The sequence below is a fragment of the Moschus berezovskii genome, chromosome 16 (genome assembly GCF_049115385.1).
Source record: "Moschus berezovskii isolate FMDL1 chromosome 16, NW_MosBer_1.0, whole genome shotgun sequence".
In the NCBI taxonomy this organism is placed as follows: Eukaryota; Metazoa; Chordata; class Mammalia; order Artiodactyla; family Moschidae; genus Moschus; species Moschus berezovskii.
This window is the reverse complement of record NC_142475.1, coordinates 36,142,256-36,159,491: the sequence shown is the minus strand read 5'-3', so window position 1 is coordinate 36,159,491 and position 17,236 is coordinate 36,142,256. Positions and strand designations below refer to the sequence as shown.

General features: G+C 39.9%; 1 protein-coding gene across 7 annotated transcripts in view; it reads right to left on the bottom strand.

Moving 5' to 3' along the window:
• COLEC10 (collectin subfamily member 10) overlaps nt 1-17,236 on the bottom strand; it is a 529,589-nt gene that overhangs the window by 342,970 nt on the left and 169,383 nt on the right. For all 7 annotated transcript variants that reach the window (XR_008686681.2, XR_016039344.1, XM_088844772.1 and 4 more), the window contains one exon: nt 7,827-7,968. The gene's annotated coding sequence lies outside the window, so the exon portion shown is untranslated. The remainder of the gene's footprint in view (nt 1-7,826; nt 7,969-17,236) is intronic.

The following is a 17,236-nucleotide window of genomic DNA, read 5'->3' as shown; positions in this document are numbered from 1 at the left end:
TTTGCAGTCCATGGACTCTCAAGAGTCTTCTCCAACACCACAGTTCAAAAGCATTAATTCCTCGGTGCTGACATAGTCCAACTCTCACATCCATACATGACTACAACTGGAAAAACTATAGCTTTGACTAGATGGACCTTTGCTGGCAAAGTAATGTCTCTGCTTTATAATATGCTGTCTAGGTTGGTCATAGATTTTCTTTCAAGGAGTAAGAGCATGGCTAAAGTCATTTTGGAGGCCCAAAAAATAAAGCGCCACTGTTTCCATTATTTCCCAATCTATTTGCCATGAAGTGATGAAACCAGATGCCATGATCTTCGTTTTCTGAATGTTGAGTTTTAAGGCAACTTTTTCACTCTCCTCATTCATTTTCATCAAGAGGCTCTTTAGTTCTTCTTCGCTTTCTGCCATAAGGGTGGTGGCATCTGTGTATCTGAGGTTATTGACATTTCTCCTGGCAATTTTGTGCTTCATCCAGCATGGCATTTTGCATGATGTACTCTGCATATAAGTTAAATAAGCAGGGTGACAATATACAGCCTTGACGTACTCCTTTCCCGATTTGGAACAAGTCTGTTGCTCCATATCCAGTTCTAACTGTTGCTTCTTGACCTGCATACAGATTACTCAGGAGGCAGGTCAGGTGGTTTGGTATTCCCATCTCTTTTAGAATTTTCCAGTTTGTTGTGACCCACACAGTCAAAGGTTTTGACGCAGTCAATAAAGCAAAAGTAGATGTTTTCCTGGAACTCTCTTGCTTTTTCTATGATCCAACAGATGTTGGCAATTTGATCTGGTTCCTCTGCTTTTTCTAAATCCAGTTTGAACATATGGAAGTTCACAGTTCACGTACTATTGAAGCCTAGCCTGGATAATTTTGAGCATTATTTTGCTAGCTTGTGAGATGAGTGTGATTGTGCAATAGTTTGAGCATTCTTTGGCATTGTCTTTCTTTGGGATTGGAATGAAAACTGACCTTTTCCAGGCCTGCGGCCACTGCTGAGCTTTCCAGATTTGCTGGCATATTGAGTGCAGCACTTTCATAACATCATCTTTTAGGATTTGAAACAGCTCAATTGGAATTCCATCACCTCCACTAGCTTTGTTCGTAGTGATGTTCAAGGTCCACTTGACTTCACATTCCAGGAAGTCTGGCTCTAGTCCAGTGATCACACCATCATGGTTATTCGGGGCGTGAATACCTTTTTTATATAGTTCTTCTGTGTATTCTTGCCACCTCTTCTTAATATCTTCTGCTTCTGTTAGGTCCATACCATTTCTGGACCATTTATTGTGCCCATCTTTGCATGAAATGTTCCTTTGGTATCTCTAATTTTCTTAAAGAGCTCTCTAGTCTTTCCCATTCTATTGTTTTCCTCTATTTCTTTGCAATGATCACTGAGGAAGGCTTTCTTATCTCTCCTTGCTATTCTTTGGAACTCTGCATTCAAATGTGTATATCTTTTCTTTTCTCCTTTGCCTTTAGCTTCTTTTCTCAGTTATTTGTAAGGCCTCTTCATACAAGCATTTTTGACTTTTTATATTTCTTTTTCTTGGGGATGGTCTTGATCACTGCCTCCTGTACAACGTCATGAACCTCCATCCATAGTTCCTCAGGGACTCTATCTGTCAGATCTAATCCCTTGAATCTATTTGTTACTTCCACTGCATAATCATAAGGGATTTGAGTTAGGTCATAGCTGAATGACCGAGTGGTTTTCCCTACTTTCTTCAAATTAAGTCTGAAGTTTGCAATAAGGAGTTCATGATCTGAGCCACAGTCAGCTCCTGGTCTTGTTTTTGCTGACTGTATAGAGTTTCTCCATCTACAGATAGTGCTATAGTAGAATAAAACATGATTTCTGAGGCATAATAAACTCTCAATAATCTATGACTATAACAAAAGGTTATAATAGGAAGTAAAACTATTATTAACTAATCTAAAAACTATTTTTTCCAAATGAAAATTCTTATTGATTTTCATTATAGAGCTTACATGTGTTCTTGCGGGCTAAGTCATTTAAGTTGTGTCTGAGTCTGTGCAACCCTAGGGACTCTAGTCCTCCAGGCTCCTCTGTCTATTGGGATTCTCCAGGCAAGAATTCTGGAGTGGTTTGCCATGCCCTCCTGCAGAGGATCTTCCCAACCCAGGGATCAAACCCATGTCTCTTATGTCTCCTGCATTGGCAGGTGGGTTCTTTACTACTAGTACCACGTGGGCAGCCCAAAGAACTTATGTATGTCCATTATAAAATGTTTGCTGCTGCTTATGTATATGGTAGAATTATAATTGTATATTTCCCAAATCCAAGGTTCAGTGCTTATTTTTCATATTTCTTTAGATATGTCTGTGTGTTTAATAGAAATTTTTATAAATTATTTTAAACAAAAATGGATCCTATTCCATATGCTCCCAACAGATTGATCCAGCTGTTCAATAATTTCTATTCTACCTTTCATGTCACACATACTACAAGTTCTATCTCAATGTTTTAACTGTTGTATTGTGACTTCCCTGGTAGTCCAGTGGTAAAGAACCCACCTGCCAATGCAGAGGACATGGGTTTCATCCCTGGTTCAGGAAGATTCCACATGCCGTGGGGCAACTAAGCCCACGTGACACAACTACTGAACCTGCACTCTGGAGCCCACAAGCCACAACTACTGAGCCCACGTGGGTTGCAACTACTGAGATTTGCACAACTCAGAGCCTGTGCTCTGCAACAAGAGAAACCACTGCAGTGAGAAGCCTGCACACTGCAACTAAAGAAAGCTCGCACACAGTGACGGAAACTCAGCACAGCCAAAAATAAAGTAAATTTTTAAAAAAATGCTGTATAATAATGATGTTTTATGGATATACAAAATATATTTGCTCAAGTTGTTTGAACATTCAGATTTGCCTGAAATTTGTAAAATTCACAATGTTATAATAAATAAAAACTACACTTTAGAAGGGTCTTCCTAGGTGGCTCAGTGGTAAAGAATCTCCCTGCCAATGTCGGAGACACAAGTTCGATCTCTGGGTCGGGAGATTCCCTGGAGAAGGAAATGGCAACCCACTCCAGAATTCTTGCCCAGGAAGTCCCACGGTCAGAAAAGCCTGGTGGGCTACAGTCCATGGGGTTGCAAAAGAGTCAGACATGACTCAGCAACTAAACACCACCACCACCACTGTGGAGAACGGATCTATTTTCTCCAATCTTTTAAAAATAAAACAAGGCATTGTTGGAAGGAAGGAAAGAAAATGAAAAGGGGAGTGTCTATTCATTTATCTAATAATTTTGGTTTATATAATGTCATATAACACATTTGTAAACTGTGGAAAATTCTGAAAGAGATGGGAATACCAGACCACCTGACCTGCCTGTTGAGAAACCTGTATGCAGGTCAGGAAGCAACAGTTAGTAATGGACATGGAACAACAGACTGGTTCCAAATAGGAAAAGAAGTACGTCATGGTTGTATATTGTCACCCTGCTTATTTAACTTATATGCAGAGTACATCATGAGGAACGCTGGGCTGGAAGAAGCACAAGCTGGAATCAAGATTGCTGGGAGAAATATCAATAACCTCAGATATGCAGATGACACCACCCTTATGGCAGAAAGTGAAGAGGAACTCAAAGGCCTCTTGATGAAAGTGAAAGAGTAGAGTGAAAAGGTTGGCTTGAAGTTCAACATTCAGAAAATGAAGATCATGGCATCTGATCCCATCACTTCATGGGAAATAGATGGGGAAATAGTGGAAACAGTGTCAGACTTTATTTTTTGGGGCTCCAAAATCACTGCAGATGCTGACTGCAGCCAGGAAATTAAAAGACGCTTACTCCTTGGAAGGAAAGTTATGACCAGCCTAGATAGCATATTAAAAAGCAGAGACATTACTTTGCCAACCAAGGTCCGTCTAGTCAAGGCTATGGTTTTTCCCGTGGTCATGTATGGATGTGAGATTTGGACTGTGAAGAAAGCTGATTGCCGAAGAATTGATGCTTTTGAACTGTGGTGTTGGAGAAGACTCTTCAGAGTCCCTTGGACTGCAAGGAAATCCAACCAGTCCATTCTAAAGGAGATCAATTCTGGGTGTTCATTGGAAGGACTGATGCTAAAGCTGAAACTCCAATACTTTGGCCACCTTATGCAACGAGTTGACTCACTGGAAGAGTCTGATGCTGGGAGGGATTCGGGGTGGGAGGAGACGGAGACGACAGAGAATGAGATGGCTGGATGGCATCACCGACTCGATGGACATGAGTTTGAGTGAACTCCAGGAGTTGGTGATGGACAGGGAGGCCTGGCGTGCTGTGGTTCATGGGGTCGCGGAGAGTCGGACATGACTAAGCGACTGAACTGAACTGAACACATTTGTATGTTGTCTTGTCGAATTTTACTGATAATTTTCCTGAATGAGAATTAACTGAATTGAGTGGCACTCTCTAAGTCATGTGTGCACAGCTTTAGATAAAAGCTATACAATCCAATAAAAACTGATCTTCATTGAACATGTAATGAATTTCATCTAAATAATCTAGTCCCAGGTTTTCATAATTTTTCCAACATTTTGACATCCTGCAGGAACCCCAGGGTGAATCACCTCTAAAGCCAGATGGCAAAGCTTCTCAAATGACATGCCCAGAACTCACCCAGGCAGACATCCTAGAATCTTAGCTTCGTTTTGCAGATGAAATAAAGCAGGGTTTTGACTTAACATTTATTAAGAGAGAGAAGGAAAATATTTTTCTTCTGTGTTAACTTTGGGAGTGTTAAGCAATGCAAACATTTTAGAGGCAGCAGTTCATGATACCATGAGGGCTGACATCCTGTGCCAGGAGACACCCTTGTTTGGAAAGATGGCTCTTCTATCTCTAGTGGGTCTACATATACTATTGATTCCATCAAAAGTCCACTGAGCGTTTTCAAAAGGATATTGACTAGCTCTTCCCAAAGTCATCAAAAGAACAGATTCCAAGCCAAACAAAAAGACAAAACTCAATGTACCAAATCAAAATGAAAAGTGACAGTTATTAAAACATTGGGGTGACTAACAGGAGTTGACTAACTGAAACAGAATATAAAAGTCTGGAAATGAACATACATATGTGTGTGTGTGTATAGAGGTGATAGCTCAATTTAGAGGTTTAATTTCTTGCTACTTAAAATGCATATAGAAAAAGTAGACATCTATTTGAAAAAATAAGCTGTTTATTTCATTATATACACAAATGAAAGAATCAAATATATAACAGAAGCTTCAAAAAGTAGTAGAAGGAAAAAGATTCTAATAAGACTATTATCAAATTTTGGACTGATTTATGAACAGAAAGCACTGTGCTGTGTGCTGTCACTTCAGTCCTGTCTGACTCTTTGCGACCCTATGGGCTGTAGCCCGCCAAGCTCCTCTGTCCATAGAGTTCTCCAGGCAAGAATACTGGAATGGGTTGCCATGCCCTCCTTTGTAGGATCTTCCCGACCCAGGGATTAAAACCGTTATGTCCTGCATCTCTAGCATTGCAGGCAGATTCTTTACCTGCTGTGCCACCAGAGAGGCACAGACACACAAACACACTTACACATACACACACACACATACACACACACATCAAAGTCTTTTTAAGGAAGACACAAAACTCAAAGGATGCATATACAAACATTGATAGATTTTACTAAATCTTTCAAATTACTTTGAAAAATATCATAAAGATTCTTCAAAAAATAGAAAAGTGGGGGAAAATATTTATAAAAAATACCAACACTCACAATATTAACAGCTCTTACAAGTCTAAGAATAACATTGAAACCACTAGGGAAAATGCACAAAGAATTTGAGTAGACAGTTCAAAAAAAAGAGAGCAAATCATCAGTAAATATTGAAAGATATTCATCTTTGTGATTACCAAGGAACTAGAAATAATTAAAACAACACTAACATGACATTTTCACCTATCAGATGTACAATAATTAAAAAACCATATCTAAAGATTGCTGGGAGAAATATCAATAACCTCAGATATGCAGATGACACTACCCTTATGGCAGAAAGTGAAGAGGAACTCAAAAGCCTCTTATTGAAAGTGAAAGAGGAGAGTGAAAAGGTTGGCTTGAAGTTCAACATTCAGAAAATGAAGATCATGGCATCTGGTACCATCACTTCATGGGAAATAGATGGAAAAACAGTGGAAACAGTGTCAGACTTTATTTTTTTCAGCTCCAAAATCACTGCAGATGCTGATTGCAGCCATGAAATTAAAAGACGCTTGCTCCTTGGAAGGAAAGTTATGACCAACCTTGATAGTATATTAAAAAGCAGAGACATTACTTTGCCTTCCAAGGTCCGTCTAGTCAAGGCAATGGTTTTTCCCGTGGTCATGTATGGATGTGAGAGTTGGACTGTGCAGAAAGCTGATCGCCAAAGAATCGATGCTTTTGAACTGTGGTGTTGGAGAAGACTCTTGAGAGTCCCTTGGACTGCAAGGAGATCCAACCAGTCCATTCTAAAGGAGATCAATCCTGGATGTTCATTGGAAGGACTGATGCTAAAGCTGAAACTCCAATACTTTGGCCACCTCATGCGACGAGTTGACTCACTGGAAAAGACTCTGATGCTGGGAAAGGTTGGGGGCGGGAAGAGAAGGGGACGACGGAGAATGAGATGGCTGGATGGCATCACCGACTCTGTGGACATGAGTTTGAGTGAACTCCGGGAGTTAGTGATGGACAGGGAGGCCTGGCGTGCTGTGATTCATGGGGTCGTGGAGAGTCGGACACGACTGAGCGACTGAACTGAACTGAACTGAGAAGGCTCAAAGGGACAAAAATACCAAGGAGAAACCTGGCTAAAGAGAACACTCTACAACTCAGTTCAATAAAAATGCTGGAGGAAACACAGGGTTGAAAGAAACCACACTTTTTTTCAGACTCCCCCTCATTTCAAGAAAGATACAAATCTTGTGTATAAAATATTAGAATCAGATTTTTGTTTTGCACCCTAATTGTGTTTCTTTTCTACCTGAAGTCAAGATGCTCCTTAAGAAATCTTAAGTGAATAAGAGGTTTGACATCAGTGCCTTTTAGTTCTGATGTCCAAAGCTAAAATGAATAATGACTATCTTCAACTGAAAACACACTCTTTCAGGGCACTAAACAAAGTCACATATTTACTAAAGTTAAGAGGCAAAGCTATCATCAAGGAAACACCGCTCATCGGGCCACAGTCAGAGTTATATCCTCACCAATAGACGTCTATAATATTCTTTTCTCTGCTTTTTGCTAAAGGTTCATGCAGTTCGAACTTCTACAGCCATGTTTATCTACCTAATTACATATTGCAACCTGCATTTGGAAGGCTAGTTCCATTTCATTACAGCTTCCCACAGACAAAACAAAAATATTTGTTTAAACTCATCCCTTGAACTAAAAAAGTGATTACTGTTTTCCTATTCAACTGATACTAATATTGAATCTGAACAGTAAAATGATGAAAGATATCTGCCTGGCTGAAGAGAGAATAAGAGATTTTAGGCTCAATGCACATCACCACATCCTTCCTTCAAAATGGGTTCATAAGTAGTATGCAAAACTCAGTTTTTGTATCACTGGGAAGACACTATTCTATTCCAAGTCCTTTTAACCAGACACCTGCTTCCAACCACTAGTGATGCTTAAGTCTTTCTCACTTGGCTTCCCCTATCTCCCCAAACCAAAGGACTATGTCTATCCCAGGATGGTACATACTTCACTTTCCAACAGTTAGCATTCCCACAGATCCCTCTGGATCCCTATCATGGTATATTCTTTCAGAGCTTCTTGCAAATGGAGATTCCACTTACCTGCATTATGAGGTATTGGGTATCCAGAAAGAATGATTAAGGCTTAGGACATAAAGTTGAACTACTGGAGGCAATCGCAGCTCTGCCATGTCACTTGTGTGTCCGTGAGCATATTATTGAATTTCCTTCAGAATTAGTTTATCTGTAAAATGAGAATAATAAAAGCACTTGTAGGGTTGCCAAGATCATTAAATAGACTAGAATGGTATCTGGCACATAAAAAAATACAAAATATTTAGCTCTAATTGCTAGATTCTAATTATTTCCCTGCACACCCCTGCCTCAGACATACTTAGCAAAACATGTGACATAAATTCCCAGGAGGCCAAGGGACTGCCTTCAGGTTTTCCCAGGATGTTGGCGAGTACACAGCACTGAAGGCAATTCCACCGAGCAGGAGGTGAACTTCCTCCCAGACTCCTAGGCCAGCCTGCCTCTCCATTTCCTATTTCGCTTTATGGAGACCCAGATAAAAAGGACACCGGTTCCATGACTCGAAGCCACTGTGTACACTTCTATACTTTGTACAATCAGCCTTTCTGTAACCCTAGTTGTGCACGCATGTGTCCAGTGCTAGATTGAACCTGAAGGAGGCATCAAGTTTCCTTCCTCTTTGCATTTCTCTTGGTGACTGCCTGGTACCATATCTGGAGAAGCAGCATGAATGCTCAGTGCTATCCAACTCACTGTGACCCCATGGACTATAGCCCACCAGGGCTCTTCTGTCCATGGAATCTCCCTGGCAAGAATACTGGAGTGGGTTGCCATGCCCTCCTCTAGTGTCTGGAGGAGAGCAAAGGCTAAATAAAGAATGAATGAATGGTTGTAATATTTATCGACAAGACAACTGAACCAGCTCAAGGCAAAAGGGAATTTGGCTTGTTCTTTCCTAGCTCCCTTTTCCCCAGCTGTAAGGATATTCTTCCTTTGGTTAATAATGCCTTCCAGCATGCCTTAGATCGTCTCCATCTGTGTTTTGGATTCCTCCCTTCCATCTCTTTGTATCAGAACTAACTTTCTCTCTGTCAAATGGCAATCAGGTATGAATGCATTCATTAATCAGGTAGGCAGCCCCTAAGACAAGGTACAAACAAAGGAATGTAACAAAAAGTTAAAAATCTTAATCCAGGGAAAACTTGTGTGTAAAGAACTTAACATGAGTCACTAGAAGGGGGCAATGTCTAGTCTCATCCCTGACAGCTGAAAGAAAGACAACTATTTATTTTCCAAGAGGCTTTTTTAAAATTACAATTTAGCTGCTTTACAACGTTGTGCTAATTTCTGCTGTACAGCAAAGTGAATCAGCTACACATATACATATATCCCCTCTATGTCACCACAGATCATTGAGTAGAGTTCCCTGTGTTATACAGGAGGTTCTCATTAGTTATCTATTTTGTACACAATAGTGTATATATGTATTTGATCATTCCTTCTCCTTGGAATCCTGATGGTTTCTTTAAGTGACTCTGAGAATAGCTATTGTACACATAGAATGTGAACAAGTCTGGCCAGCCTGCTGCTGCTATACTATTATATCTTTTCTCTGGTTTTTCCCAGACCCACACTCGAAAGAATCAAAGTCCATGCAGAAAGTATTCTGAGAACATCTACTGCTGTGTTTGCAGAACTGTTTTTCAGAGGAACTAGAGATAGCAGAGGGGTTACCGAGTTCAGATGTCAGAAGCAGCATTATTATGAACTCAATCAAATGTTTGATGTCTTTGAGTGATCGCATGTAACTCCTCTACATAGCCAATGAGTAACACAACCAAAGACTGGTATTTTCCCTCACAGTTGAAACCTCCAGCTAAATGAATCACAGTAGTTCTATGAGAAAGTGAGGGGAAAACCCACCAATAACGAGCCAAGAGATTTTCAAGTCTAACAGAGGAAGTAACTGGGGGAAGTGGGGAGTCAGAATTCCTAGCAAGTCCATTGCTTTTCTGATGGCATCTCCTATGTGCTCTGAATCGTCTCAGACTGGAGAGTGTATTACATTACATTGACTGCCTTTATTTGATTAGAGTGGAAACTGCCTGAAGATAAAGTCTTACCTGACAGAGCAGGAACAGTGGATCTGGTGAGTCAGGTGCCTGAGTCTGAGTACAGTGTCGGCCATTATATCTCCATAAACTTGGATTGGTTATTTCACCTCTTTGGGCTTTCAATTTTGTAAACTGAAGACACTACTACTATCTTCCTCATAAAATCATTTTTGGTATTGCTTGCAACAATTAATCCATCTAAAACACTATGTTTCAGTTCAGTTCAGTTCAGTCGCTCAGTCGTGTCTGACTCTTTGCGACCCCATGAATCACAGCACGCCAGGCCTCCCTGTCTATCACCAACTCCCGGAGTTCACTCAAACTCATGTCCATCGAGTCGGTGATTCCATCCAGCCATCTCATTCTCTGTCGTCCCCATCTCCTCCCACCCCCAATACCTCCTAGCATCAGACTCTTTTCCAGTGAGTCAACTCGTCGCATGAGGTGGCCAAAGTATTGGAGTTTAGGCCCAGGTAAAATCACTGATGATCAATAATTACCAATTGCTACTGCTGACCACTGCTGTCCTCCAAGTACAGAGCCCATTGCACAGAAAATTCTCAAGATAAATTTGTCAGTCCCAAGTGTTGTCCCATGGAACTGCTATGTTGGTGAATAAATGAAATAGTCTGGAACAATCATGTCACTGTATCATCACACCTCTGCTTACATCATCAAACAATTCTATAATTTATTCATTGAGTAGATTGCATGAAATTTTGTAGCAGCTCTATAGACGCTTATTCCTTGGAAGGAAAGTTATGACCAACCTAGATAGCATATTAAAAAGCAGAGACATTACTTTACCAACAAAGGTCCATCTAGTCAAGGCTATGGTTTTTCCAGTGCATGTATGGGTGTGAGAGTTGGACTGTGAAGAAAGCTGATTGCCGAAGAATTGATGGTTTTGAACTGTGGTGTTGGAGAAGCCTCTTGAGAGTCCCTTGGACTGCAAGGAAATCCAACCAGTCCATTCTAAAGGAGATCAGTCCTGGGTGTTCATTGGAAGGACTGATGCTAAAGCTGAAACTCCAATACTTTGGCCACCTCATGCAAACAGTTGACTCACTGGAAATGACTCTGATGCTGGGAGGGATTGGGGGCAGGAGGAGAAAGGGACGACAGAGGATGAGATGGTTGGATGGCATCACCGACTCAATGGACGTGAGTTTGAGTGAACTCCGGGAGTTGGTGATGGACAGGGAGGCCTGGTGTGCTGTGTTCAGGGGGTTGCAAAGAGTCGGACACGACTGAGCAACTGAACTGAACTGAACTGAACTGATAAGGATAATAGGAATTTAAAATATGCCAAGGGAGTTATTTCTTTCTTCGACAAATATTTTTGAAACAGATACAGTTTTCCAAAAATGAAAACATTACAAAAATGACAGAAAGATAAAATTTCTATATCATTCTTATTAATAATAACAGTCTGTAATTATTACCCACCACCCAATAAGCATGGTGCAAGGCTCTTTATATCTATTAGCTCATTTTATGATGACAAAAAATGGCAAGGTCATTATTATGCTCATTTTAGAGAGAAGAAAACTAAGATGTAAACGGACCCAATAACTTGTCTAACATTTTTCAGCTAGAGTTTTCCAAAGCTGAAATCTCTTCTGTATTTCCAAAGACTATTCTTTTTCTATTTTGTTATTATCCCTCTTTCAATATCTTACTATAATATCAGGCAGAATGAAATAAGTACTCTATTGGAGGTATGAGTAAATTATCATGGAACTCCTGAACTCTGAAACTCTGGGAAAGAAAACAGTGAATTTGAATCGTAGAGAAAGAGGGTTGACCTTAATCAGGACATTTTAAATAAACCATATAAGATAAGGGGCAATAGGAGGAGATGAAGGGAACTGCAGGATGTGAAATCTTATCAGTCAAGCCCTAGCAATGTCACTTCACAGGGTAGAGTAGCTGTGTGCTTGAACTTAAAAATAGGCTGCAGGTAGGTGTGGACTCTATCTAGGTAGGGGTAGAATGACCAGAGTGTTGGAAAAGATTGTTCTTTAAAGTATGGACACAATCTCTGCATATTCACCAACTTTACTGCATACCAGAAACACAGATGAACTTGAACGCTATCTTTGTTTTATAGAATCATCACAATTCATATTTGAGTGGGTTTGACTTGACGTTTTACAGTAACACATATGGGCTTCCCTGGTGGCTCTGTGGCAAAGAGTCCACCTGCCAATGCAAGAGACACAGGTTCGATCCCTGGGTAGGGAAGATCCCTTGGAGAAGGAAATGACAACCCACTCCAGTATTCTTGCCTGGAGAATGGACAGAGTGTGGTGGGCTACAGTCCATGGGGTTGCAAAAGAGTCGGATACAACTTAGCAACAAGAACATATAACACGCACACACACAACTATGAGCAAACAATGTCTAAACAATCATACCTTGGTCATTCATTCTCTCCACTCATTTTCTGACATAAGGTAAATTACCCACAGATTATTCTCAGTCCTACAAATAATCAATAAGCAAATACATAAGGTGAAATTTGTCTGATGCAAGACCTAAGGGAGAGAGAGAGCACTTGCTTTATCAATGACTCCAAAGCAGGTGTTTTAAGAGGAATACACGGTTTAGAAAGTAGCAGGTTTGGGCATCAATACACAGCATTTCGGAGAGCAAGTTCATAGGACTGTGGGCCTTCAAGATGGTCTGTTTCCCCTAGTTTTATAGACAAAAATTTCTATAACCCTGGACTTGCACCAGGACCCAACACCCCTGTTGCCCTTGGCCATCCTACCACTTAATCCTTTAGCTGTTCTGAAAGCCGTGGCTACCACCACTAGAATACATCCCGTTTGCCTCTAAAAGGAAGGCTTTTTTTGGCTACAGCCGAAGGAAAGTGGGAAGATAAAACAAACTTTAATTCATCTGTTCTTACTCATAGTCTTCCCATCAAGGGTGGGTTTTATCCTTATTTAGAATCAATACTAAGTAAAGAAAGTATAAATATACCAATTGAAAACCTCTTTCTGTGGATGCCTCGGCAGCCACAGCTAAATTGCTTGAGGTTTACAGACACCATGCATTTTCCCCAGCGCTTATTCTGAAACCCTCAAGTGTTAAACTCAATCATTTCCTGGGACCCTTGAGAGAGTGGAATCTAAGATCTATTGATAGGGGTTTTTTATTTGTTTGTGTTTGGGAGGGGGAGGAGGAGTGTCATTCTGGAACAATTAGGTAAATCCCTAACAGACTGATGGAGTTTTTGAATCCTAATTGCTTGTGTTCAATATTTTTCCCCAAGAGATAAGAGTAACTATATTTAAGTTGAGTAGTCTGAGAAGCGGAGAAGGCAATGGCAAGCCACTCCAGTACTATTGCCTAGAAAATCCCATGAATGGAGGAGCCTGGTAGGCTGCAGTCCGTGGGGTCGCTAAGGGTCGGACACGACTGAGAGACTTCACTTTCACTTTTCACTTTCCACTTTCACACATTGGAGAAGGAAATGGCAACCCACTCCAGTGTTCTTGCCTGGAGAATCCCAGGGACGGGGGAGCCTGGTGGGCTTCCGTCTATGGGGTCACACAGAGTCGGACACGACTGAAGTGACTTAGCAGCAGCAGCAGCAGTCTGAGAAGAATAGGAGGATCTGGGTGAAACTGATGAATTTCCCCTGGGCATTTCCCATAGGTTAGCCTTATGTCAAGGGATTCAACCCTCAGAGATCTCCTAGGGTTGCTGTGTGCCACTATAGGAAGTGGCACAGACTCTGAATCAGGTGACTGTATGTCTCTAACTTCTACTACAACCCAAGAGAAGGTCAATCTCCAAAGAAAGTTTATATTCTTCATGTGTAAGATAGAAGAACTGACACATCCCTTTAGAGCTCTTCCAACAGTGGGTTCCACAGAGGAGTTTTTTCTGGGCAAACACAAAATGAGCCAGAAGATAAATGCTCAGAGCCAAGTATTTTGAGAAAAAAAGAAAAATGCATGTAGAGAATGCACCTAAAGAGTTTTTACACCTGTATTTCTTCCCTAACTTAGAAAACCTGAAATCCTTTGACTGGTGCAGATTCTGGGTCAAGAAGTCTCAAGTTAGGTTCACTTTTTTTTTAAGGAAAGCAGGGGTAGATTTACCTTCCTAGTAGGTGAAAACAAAACAACCATGAGTGATAAGCCTAGATCTTGAGCTACTCTCCAGTTACTTTTCCATTACATCATGCTACCTAGATTTTCTCTTCAGACTTAAAGAAAAACATGAAATGACAGGCAGATGACTTGAAAAATGTCAAACTATTGTCTCCAGACTTTCTAAAAACTAGTTCTGGAAGATATCTCATATACAAATGTTTCTGAGGTGCAAAACATGTGGGATGTCAGAAAACTCATCTCTCTCTCTTGGAGTTTAGAAAGTATCATTCAAAAAAGCTAAGAAAGATCCTACTGTAGATAAATCTGCATATATTTTCTTAAACTAGCATGCCATAATTTACTTGGCCAGTGAAGATATACTCTACACAAACCACCAATTATCATTATATCTGATCTGCAAAGACACAGAAGTGATCATTTGTATAGATCATTTTATCTGTACATTTAAGTGACCATGTATCCCATCTTAGTATGAGCCCATGCTAAGCTCCTTTTTCTAATCATCTTCATTCAGCATACTTTTTTTCTTTTTCTTTTTGTAGTTTCTTCACTTTATTTAACAAAGATATTCAATATTTGCTATGGACAATGCATAGAAATTTTTTAAAATTTTACCAGAGTATAGTTGATTTATAATTTTGTGTTACTTTCAGGTGTCCAGTAAAATGAATCTGTTACACATATACTTATATCCACTCTTCTTTAGACTCTTTTCCCATATAGACCATTACAGAGTACTGAGTAGAGTTCCCTGTGCTAAACAACAGGTCCTTATTAGTTATCTATCAGTTATCTATTTTATATATAGTAGTATATATGTGTCAATCTCAATCTTCCTATTTATCCTTCCCCCCTTCCCCCCTGGCAACTGTAAGTTTATTTTTTACATCTGTAATTCTATTTCTGTTTTGCAGATAAGTTCATTTGTACCTTTTTTTTTAGATTCCACATATAAATGGTTTAATATGATATCTGTCTTTCTCTGTCTGACTTACTTCACTCAGTGTGACAATCTCTAGGTCCATCCATGTTGCTGCAAATGGCATTATTTTGTTCATTTTTATGGCTGAGTAGTATACTATTGTATGTATGTGCCACATCTTCTTTATCCATCCCTCTGCTGATGGACATTTAGGTTGCTTCCATGTCCTGGCTACTGTAAGCAGTGCTGCAGTGAACACTGGGGTGCACGTATCTTTTCAAATTATGGTTTTCTTCAGAGATATGCCTTGGAGTTGAATTGCTGGGTCATATGGTAGTTCTATTTAGTTTTTTAAGGAACCTCCATGTGTGACTATACCAATTTACACTCCCACCAACAATGCAGGAGGGTTCCCTTTTCCCCACACCCTTTCCAGAATTTATTTGTAGATTTTTAATGATGGCCATTCTAACCAGTGTGAACTGATATCTCATTTAGTTTTGATTTGCATTTCCTTAATAATTAGTGACACTGAGCATTTTTTCACATGCCTCTTGGCCCTCACCACAGTTTGTTTTTTAGCACAATATTTGACAATCTGATTCAGTTGTTTCTGCATTCCAGCCTTTGACATCACACCTTTGTATTCCCCAAATTACCTGGCATAATATTGGGTAAGACGTTATGGAAAAACTCAAACAAACATTTTGGCCAACCCAGCTTGCAGGTCATGGATACTCAAATACTTGCGATGATCCTTTAACTGACCTTTACAAAACTTACAGCCATTTAAATGTGAATGCTCCATTTGATCACATATATTTGGCCCAATTGACTTCTATAGTCCATTGGTTTTGTGGCATACTATCTAATCATGCACACCCAACCTTTCATGTGTCAGTGAGACTAGTGTAGCAAATCTAATCTTTACTTAAATATAAACCAGGAGTAAAAAGAAGCCACAAGAATCCTCCCTCAAAGCCAGTACACACAGATCAGGGACAGCAGTTAAAGGCACATGGTCATCTGACCAGTGACCTATCTTTACCCTTGGGAGCTGGTAAAGTTCCAGATAAGCCCTGGTGAGGAGGATGGATGGTAAGGCGGAATGAGTCCAGACCAGAGTGGCCAGAGGGTCCACGGGGCCTGGAGTGGCTCCGTGCAGTCCTGCCCAGCTGTAGGCCAACACTGGTTGGAGCCGAAATGATAGGGTCACAGCCAGTAACAAGTAGCAGATACCAATAGGCACAGGGAACCACACGTAGCCACATGCACAAATCGATCAGAAGGAACAAAAACAAATCATTTAAGATGAAATATGTTGGTGGAGACAAATGTATAAGTAGGAAGAAATTGAAACCCTTATTCACTGTTGTAGGAATGCAACATGACACAGCCACTATGGAAAACAGTATGGGAGTTTCTCAAAAAATTAAAAGCAAAACAGTCATGTGATCCAGAAATCCCACTTTCGGGTATCTATCCCAAAGAACTGAAATCAGGATCTGAAAGTGATATTAATACAATATTCACAGCATTTTCACAATAACTAAGCTGTGGAAACAACCTAAATATCCACTGACAGTCAAATGGATAAAGAAAAAGTGGTATTTACACATATAAAATAGTATCCAGTTTTAAAAAAAATAAAATTCTGCGATATGTGACAACATGAATGACCCTTGAGGGCATTATGGTAAATGACATAAGCCAGTCACAGAAAAATAAACACTGCATGATTCCATTTTTATGTGGTATCTAAAATAATCAAATTCATAGAATCAAATAGAAGAATGATGGTTACCAATGACTGAGGGAAGAGAGAAATGGGGAATGACTAGTCAGCGGGCATGATGTTTCAGTTAAGCAAGACGAATAAATTCTAGAGACTTGTCATACAACATTGCACTCTAGTCAACAGTAATGTATTTCACACTCAAGAATTTGTTAAAAGGGTATATCTCAAGTTACATGTTCTTACCACAGTAATGTTTTTAAAAATAAAATATGAAATAAAGGTCCTAGAGAATAAATAAATATCTAAAATAAAATACCTGTATATTGTATTATTATTCTGACTCGATGGGCTCCGAATAAGAGGGTTTAGTTTAGTGAGTAAGAGTGTGTGTAGACTGATATCTGACATACTGTGTTCAAAATCCTCCTGATTTCTCAAAGTTATAAGAATAGAATTAAATGGAATTATATAGAGCATGTAGCATAGAGGCAGCGCCTAGCATATACTAAGTATATTTTGAACATTTAAAAAAAATATGATACAGGGCACCCTAAGCTGGTGTTCTGTGA